This window comes from Arachis hypogaea, chromosome 17, assembly GCF_003086295.3.
Source record: "Arachis hypogaea cultivar Tifrunner chromosome 17, arahy.Tifrunner.gnm2.J5K5, whole genome shotgun sequence".
Taxonomy (NCBI): Eukaryota; Viridiplantae; Streptophyta; class Magnoliopsida; order Fabales; family Fabaceae; genus Arachis; species Arachis hypogaea.
The window spans coordinates 41,093,724-41,101,765 of NC_092052.1; the positions used below are offsets into that span (position 1 = coordinate 41,093,724).

At 36.7% G+C, this 8,042-nt stretch overlaps 1 non-coding gene across 1 annotated transcript; it reads left to right on the top strand.

The window, feature by feature from the left end:
- The first annotated feature begins 968 nt into the window (after positions 1–968).
- On the top strand, positions 969–1,076 carry LOC112768528 (small nucleolar RNA R71). Its single transcript, XR_003185943.1, has one exon. It is a non-coding gene; the product is annotated as a small nucleolar RNA R71 (small nucleolar RNA).
- Positions 1,077–8,042: the final 6,966 nt, after the last annotated feature.

The window sequence follows — 8,042 nt, forward strand, 5'->3', positions numbered from 1 at the left end:
GTAACATCCTCATTCTCTTCAGAAGAAGAATATTCATCAGAGCTCATGAATGGCATAAGGAGGTTTAATGAAATCTCTATGGTCTCCAGATGAGTCTCAGAGTCCTGTGGTTCCTCAGAGGGAAGCTCCTTATTGATCTCTGGACGTTCCAGGAGGTCTTCCTCACTGGAATTCACGTCCTCTCCCTCCCTTACAGGTTCGGCCATGGTAATCAATTCAATGGCCTTGCACTCTCCTTTTGGATTCTCTTCTGTATTACTTGGGAGAGTACTAGGAGGAGTTTCAGTGACTCTTTTACTCAACTGGCCCACTTGTGCCTCCAAATTCCTAATGGAGGACCTTGTTTCATTCATGAAACTTACAGTGGCCTTAGATAGATCAGAGACTATGTTTGCTAAGCTAGATGGATTCTACTCAGAACTCTCTGTCTTTTGCTGAGTGGATGATGGAAAAGGTTTGCTATTGCTAAACCTATTTCTTCCACCATTATTAAAGCCTTGTTGAGGCTTTTGTTGATCCTTCCATGAGAAATTTGGATGATTTCTCCATGAGGGATTATAGGTGTTTCCATAGGATTCACCCATGTAATTCACCTCTGCTATTGCAGGGTTCTCAGGATCATAAGCTTCTTCTTCAGAAGATGCCTCTTTAGTAGTGTTGGATGATTCCTTCAATCCATTCAGACTCTGAGAGATCATATTGGCTTGCTGAGTCAATATTTTATTCTGAGCCAATATGGCATTCAGAGTATCAATTTCAAGAACTCCCTTCCTCTGAGGCGTCCTATTACTTACAGGATTCCTCTCAGAAGTGTACATGAACTGGTTATTAGCAACCATGTCAATGAGTTCTTGAGCTTCTGCAGGCGTTTTCTTTAGATGAATGGATCCACCTACAGAATGGTCTAATGACATCTTTGATAATTCAGACAGACCATCATAGAATATATCCAGGATGGTCCATTCTGAAAGCATGTCAGAAGGACACTTCTTGGTCAGTTCCTTGTATCTCTCCCAAGCTTCATAGAGGGATTCACCTTCCTTCTGTCTGAAGGTTTGAACATCCACTCTAAGCTTGCTAAGCTTTTGAGGAGGAAAGAACTTGGCTAAGAAAGCTATGACCAGCTTATCCCAAGAGTTCAGGCTGTCTTTAGGTTGAGAGTCCAACCATATTCTAGCTCTGTCTCTTACAGCAAATGGGAAAAGCATAAGCCTGTAGACCTCGGGATCAACCCCATTGGTCTTAACAGTATCACAGATCTGCAAGAATTCAGTTAAGAACTGAAAAGGATCTTCTTATGGAAGTCCATGAAACTTGCAGTTCTGTTGCATTAGAGAAACTAATTGAGGTTTCAGCTCAAAATTGTTTGCTCCAATGGCAGGGATTGAGATGCTTCTTCCATGTAAATTGGAATTTGGAGCAGTAAAGTCACCAAGCATCTTCCTTGCATTGTTATTATTTTCGGCCATGTTGTCTTCTTTTTCAAAAATTTCTGTCAGATTTTCTTTAGAGAGTTGTGCTTTAGCTTCCCTTAGCTTCCTCTTCAGAGTCCTTTCAGGTTCAGGATCAGCTTCAACAAGAATGTTCTTATCCTTGTTCCTGCTCATATGAAAAAGAGGAAGAAAGCAGAAAAGAAAATATGGAATCCTCTATGTCACAGTATAGAGATTCCTTTATGTGAGTAGAAGAATAAAGGGAATAAGAGTGAAGAAAGTTGGATAATCCAAACACAAGGGTGAGGATAGGAGCAGAGATATGAGATGAAGAGAAGTGTTAGTAAGTAAATAAATAATTAGAAGGAGATGAGAGAGAGGGAAGAATGATTCAAAAATTAAAAAAATATTTTAAAATTAAATTTAGAATTTGAAAATTAAAATGGAAATTAAATTAAATTAAATTTTTAAAACAATTAATTAATTAAAAAGGAATTTTTGAAAAAGAGGAAGGTATTTTCGAAAATTAGAAGGAGAGAGTTAGTTAGGTAGTTTTAAAAAAAAAGATATGATTGAAATAAAAAGATATGATTGATTAAAAGAGATTTGAAATTTGTTTTTGAAAAAGATATGATTGAAATTGAAAAAGATATGATTGAAACAAAAAGATAAGATTGATTGAAAAAGATTTAGAGAGGAAATTTAAAAAAAAAAGATTTGATTTTGAAAATCAAAGTTGATTACTTGACTAACAAGAAACAAAAATATATAATTTTAAATTTAAAGATTGAACCTTTCTTAATAGGCAAGTAACAACTTTGAAAAATTTTGAATCAAAACATTAAATGCTAATAAAATTTTCAAAAATTAAGAAATAAAATAAGAAAAAGATTTTGAAAATTAATTTGAATATTTTCGAAAAAAATGAAAAAGATTTTGAAAAATTTTAAAAAGGGAATTCGAAAATATGAAAAGAAAATTGAAAAAGATTTGATTTTGAAAAAGATTTTGAAAAAGATAAGATTTTTAAATTGAAAATTTGATTTGACTCATAAAAACAACTAGATTTTAAAAATTTTTGAAAAAAGTCAATCCAAATTTTTGAAATTTATGAGTGAAATAAGGGAAAGATATTTTTTTTATTTTTGAATTTTTAATGATGTGAGAGAAAAACATAAAATTGACACAAAACATAAAAATTATGAATCAAACAACTAATGCATGCAAGAACACTATGAATGTTAAGATGAACACCAAGAATACTTTGAAGATCAAGATGAACATCAAGACTTATTTTTAAAAATTTTCAAGAAAAGAAAAACATGCAAGACACCAAACTTAAAGATTTTTATTCTTTAGACATTAATAATTCAAGAATGCATATGAAAAACAAGAAAAGACACAAAACAAGAAAATATGAAGATCAAACAAGAAGACTGGCCAAGAAAAACTTGAAGATCATGAAGAATGCAATGCATGAAATTTTCGAAAATAATTAAAAAGATGCAATTGACACCAAACTTAAAACTTGACTCTAGACCCAAACAAGAAACAGAAAAATATTTTTGATTTTATGATTTTATAAATTTTTTGGATTTTTTTTCGAAAATTAATTGGGAAAAACGAAAAAGAAGAAATTTTTTTTATTTTTTTTCGAAAATAAGAATAATAAGAACAAAAAGGTTAAAATTAAAATAAAATTACCTAATCTGAGCAACAAGATGAACCGTCAGTTGTCCAAACTCGAACAATCCCCGGCAAAGGCGCCAAAAACTTGGTGTGTGAAATCGTGATCGTTCCTTCCTTGGTAACGGCGCTAAAAACTCAATACGCATGTTCATGTTCTTAATTCTGTTTCACAACTTCGTACAACTAACTAGCAAGTGCACTGGGTCGTCCAAGTAATAAACCTTACGTGAGTAAGGGTCGATCCCACAGAGATTGTCGGCTTGAAGCAAGCTATGGTCACCATGTAAATTTCAGTCAGGCGGATTAAACTGATTTTATGAATTGATAAATAAAATATAAAATAGGATAGTGGTACTTATGTAATTCATTGGTGAGAATTTTAGATAAGCGTATAGAGATGCTTTCGTCCCTCTGAACCTCTGCTTTCCTGCTGTCTTCATCCAATCCTTCCTACTCCTTTCCATAGAAAGCTTTATGTTGGGCATCACCATTGTCAATGGCTACTTCCCGTCCTCTCAGTGAAAATGGTCCAAGATGCTCTGTCACGGTACAGCTATTCATCTGTCGGTTCTCGATCATATTGGAATAGGATCCATTGATCCTTTTGCGTCTGTCACTACGCCCAGCATTCGGGAGTTTGAAGCTCGTCACAGCCATCCCTTCCCAGATCCTACTCGGAATACCACAGACAAGGTTTAGACTTTCCGGATCTCAGGAATGGCCATCCATGGGTTCTAACTTATACCACGAAGACACTAATAACTCGGACTCGGTCCCCTGTATTAGATATCCAAGAGATATTCATTCAATCTAAGGTAGAACGGAAGTGGTTGTCAGGCACCCGTTCATAAGTTGAGAATGATGATGACTGTCACGATCATCACATCCATCATATTGAAGTGCGAATGAATATCTTAGAAGCAGAATAAGTTGAATTGAATAGAAAAACAGTAGTACTTTGCATTAATCTTTGAGGAACAGCAGAGCTCCACACCTTAATCTATGGTGCGTAGAAACTCTACCGTTGAAAATACATAAGTGATAGTGGTTCAGGCATGGCCGAATGGCCAGCCCTCATGATGCCAAGGCATCATAGGCTAGTTTCACTAGCATTTTTCTGTTAGTTTTAGTGGTTTTATACATTTTCTTGAGCTTAAAGTAACCAAAAATGGTTAAATGAAGAACAAAGCAATGAACCATCCAAACAATATGATTTTGATGCAAATTCCATGAGTTTTAGTTATATTACTTGAATGCTATGAATGGAAGATTTCTCATGAAATTTTGCAAGACTTTGATGTATTTGTTTGGATGATTTCAGGGAAGAAGAGGCTAAGCAAGGAAGCAGCAAAATCAATAAAGGAAGCTTGAATATCACATGTGGAGTTTAAGTTCCAGTTTAAGCCTAAACTGGAGCTTAAACGCCAGAATCATGAAGGCTAAGGAATGCTGGAATTGAAGTTTAACCTCCAGTTTAACCTTAAACTGAAGGTTAAACGCCAGAATGAAAAGTATCACCAAAGAAGCATTCCACGTTTAACCTCCAGTTTGACCTCAAACTGGAGGTTAAACGCCAGAATGATAATGCCTCTCAGGAAGGAGTTCCACGTTTAACCTCCAGTTTGACCTCAAACTGGAGGTTAAACGCCAGAATAGGAAAAGCACCAGGGAGCCATTTCCACGTTTAAGCTCCAGTTTGACCTCAAACTGGAGCTTAAACGTGTTCGACCAAGTTTTCTCCTCCAGGGTTGCTCTCTCCATTTCCACGTTTAAGCTCCAGTTTGACCTCAAACTGGAGCTTAAACGTGTTCGACCTCCAGGGCTACCTTTTCCATTTCCACGTTTAAGCTTCAGTTTAACCTTAAACTGAAGCTTAAACGTGTTATATGGAACAGCTTGACCATGCCTTCTTCAAACATAAATAACTTGAGCTACAAAACTCCAAATGAGGTGATTCAAAATGCATTGGAAAGAAGACATCTAGAGCTTTCCAAGCATATATGGCATGCATGGTGGATACTAAAAATTGAGGGAGAAAACAGCCCCGTAATGTGCATAGAAGAGCATAGTACCAACATGCAATCAGGCCAGCTGACCTCTTCACCTTCCATGGAGTATAACTCGAGTTGTAGAGATCCAATTGAGGTGCTTCCAGTTGCGTTAGAAAGCTGACATCCATAGCTTTCCAACGAGGTATAATAGTCTATATTTGGCATCAAATTGGCAAGGTTGACAAGAGAACAAAGTGACGACTCAAGAAAGGGGGTGCAACATTTGAGTGTAGTTTAATGGATCATTATCCTTTTTGGATCAATTATGTCACTCAGCCCTTCAAGCAAGCAAGGCCCATCAACAACACCAAATCAAGGCCACAAGAATCATCTAGAATAGTTTATTTTCATTTGATTGTAATTTCCTTTGAATTTCATTTTCATTTTGTAATTTAGGGAGCCTATTTAAAGGCCTTAGTTTCTGCATTTGATGAGGGGGGATTGAAGGGGAATCCAGCCCCTGAGGGGGAGAGAACTGGAATTCATTTTCTTTTAGTTTTGTAATTGAATTCAGAGCTATGACTCACTAAACCCCTTTCATTGGGTTAGGGAGCTCTATTGTAATTCAATGAATCAATAATAGTTTTATCTTCTTCTTCAATCTTTTCTCTTGAATTTTGATTAGAAAGCTTCTCGATCTAATTCCATTGGATAGTTGTCTTGGGAAAGAAACTACCCATAATTGGAATCCTTCGGAACCTTGGGAAAGGAATGGAGGATTCATGCTAGAGAAGCTTTCTCACAGTGAATTGGATTGGGGTTTGGATGGATATTGTGACATGTAATCCTACCAAATTGTGGTTCATGAAACTGTGTGGTATAATCAGTGATCGAGCATCATCTCTTCTTATGAACATTTAAACCAAGGGATTGGGAATTTGTTCATTTTTAGAGAGAATTGGTGAGCCAAGGGATTGGGATCCAATCATATAAGATTGCCAAGCAAAATTCAATGAATGCATTGGTTGAGGAAGAAATAAAAATGTTTTGATTCGGAGATATCAATATCTCCTAACACCCAATGAATTCCCCATTTCTGATCTACCACTTTCTCTTTACATTCTGCAATTAAATTCATGCAATCACCCCATCCCTTTTAATTTCAGCAATTTAGCTTCTCGCTCTTTAATTCATGCAATTTTACATTCCGCAATTCTCATCTAAATTTTGATTCCGCTCAACTAGAACATACTTCTAATCCGAATTGCTCATTCAACCAATCCTTGTGGGATTCGACCTCACTCTATTGTGAGTTTTTACTTGACGATAACCGGTGCACTTGCCGGAAGGAATTTTGCCGATCGTGCAATTTCCTAAATCGTAGCATAACAAGTTTATGCGCATGAAGTTTATGGCGCCGTTGCCGGGGATTGGTTTTCGATTGACAATTCTCCAATTGGAAGTTAACTAGATTGAGCAATTTTTCTTTTCTTTTGTTAATAGTTTTTGTTTCAGTTTATTACTGCTAATTTCTGCAAATTTTAATTTGTTTTCTTTGCTTATTCACTTGTTAGCATACTAACCACTAGCTGTTTGTGATATTGCCTCACTATGGAATTTCCACTATCTTTGGATGAGTATTGTTTGAGACTGAGCACATTGCAAAAAAGAAAGGAGTATCCATCATCTTTTGGTCAATCAAAATTCATGAGAAACTCTCCACCACCACAGAATGATTCATGTTATTATGCTCATGGTGGGTGGGAGTATCAGGAACAGGAAACGGGGTACTTCCCAGAGCCACAAAATGGTCCATGTTTTGGTGAATTTGATCACTACTTAAGTTGTGGCTGGGAAGATCAAAACCAAAGAGATTTCACTTATTCACACCCCATTCATCAAGAGCCATCACCTCTGAATTATCCAACCTCACCTCCTAGTTTTACATATCCAAATTCTTCATCACTTGAGCATTTCTCAGCACAAAATTCCTTCTCAAATTCATACAATTCATTTCACTATCCACAAGACTCATTCCACTACACACAAGAGTCATACCACTACCAACACTCCAACCAAAGACTCTATCAGCCCACACAAAACACATACTCCCAGCCACCATATCACAGCCAAGATAATCAACCTCATCAACCCAATCCGAACCAACAATTTCAAGATCAATTAAACAGGATAGAAGGAATGATTGCAACTATGGGCAGAGATGTGGCCGATTTGAAAGGCTTTAAGGAAGAAGTGATATCCAACTTACAAAATCAAGGTGCTGCCATTCAAAAGCTAGAAGCACAAATTGAATATCTATCAAAGCAAATCCCTACCCACAATTCTTCTAGTGATACCATGGCAAACCCAAGGGAGGAATCAGAAGAACAAGAAAGGGAGAAAGTCAATCAAGGGAGATCACACTCCAATGACACAGAGAGTTGCAAAGAGGAAGGGTTCATTGAACCACAAATTCAGGAAGCTTTTGATGAACAGGATACTCCAACTGTCCAACAACAACCAAGTTCTGAGATCAAGGATATGAAGGCAGTAGAAACAAGCACCAAAATGAGGATTGTGACCGAGACACAAAGGATCATATCCATGAAGAAGAGAAGGTCGAAGAACAATCCAACTCCTGAGCCAACAAGCAAGTTCACTCAAGCTAATCACAAGGGAAAGCTTGCTGGAAAGAAGCATTCACAACAAGGGGCACTAACTAGCTCCTTTATCCACTTGAAGTCATTCCTCTTAACAAACTGGAAGAAGAGGAAGAAAGTCAGGAACAGCATGTCAAGCTAATGACGTTAAAGAAGCGCTTGTTGGGAGGCAACCCAACCAAAGGTAGTTTTTCTTTTCTAGTTATTTCAATAAAAGAGTTAAGTAGATTTATCTGTATTGCAAGGAGCTAAGTTTGGTGTTGCACACC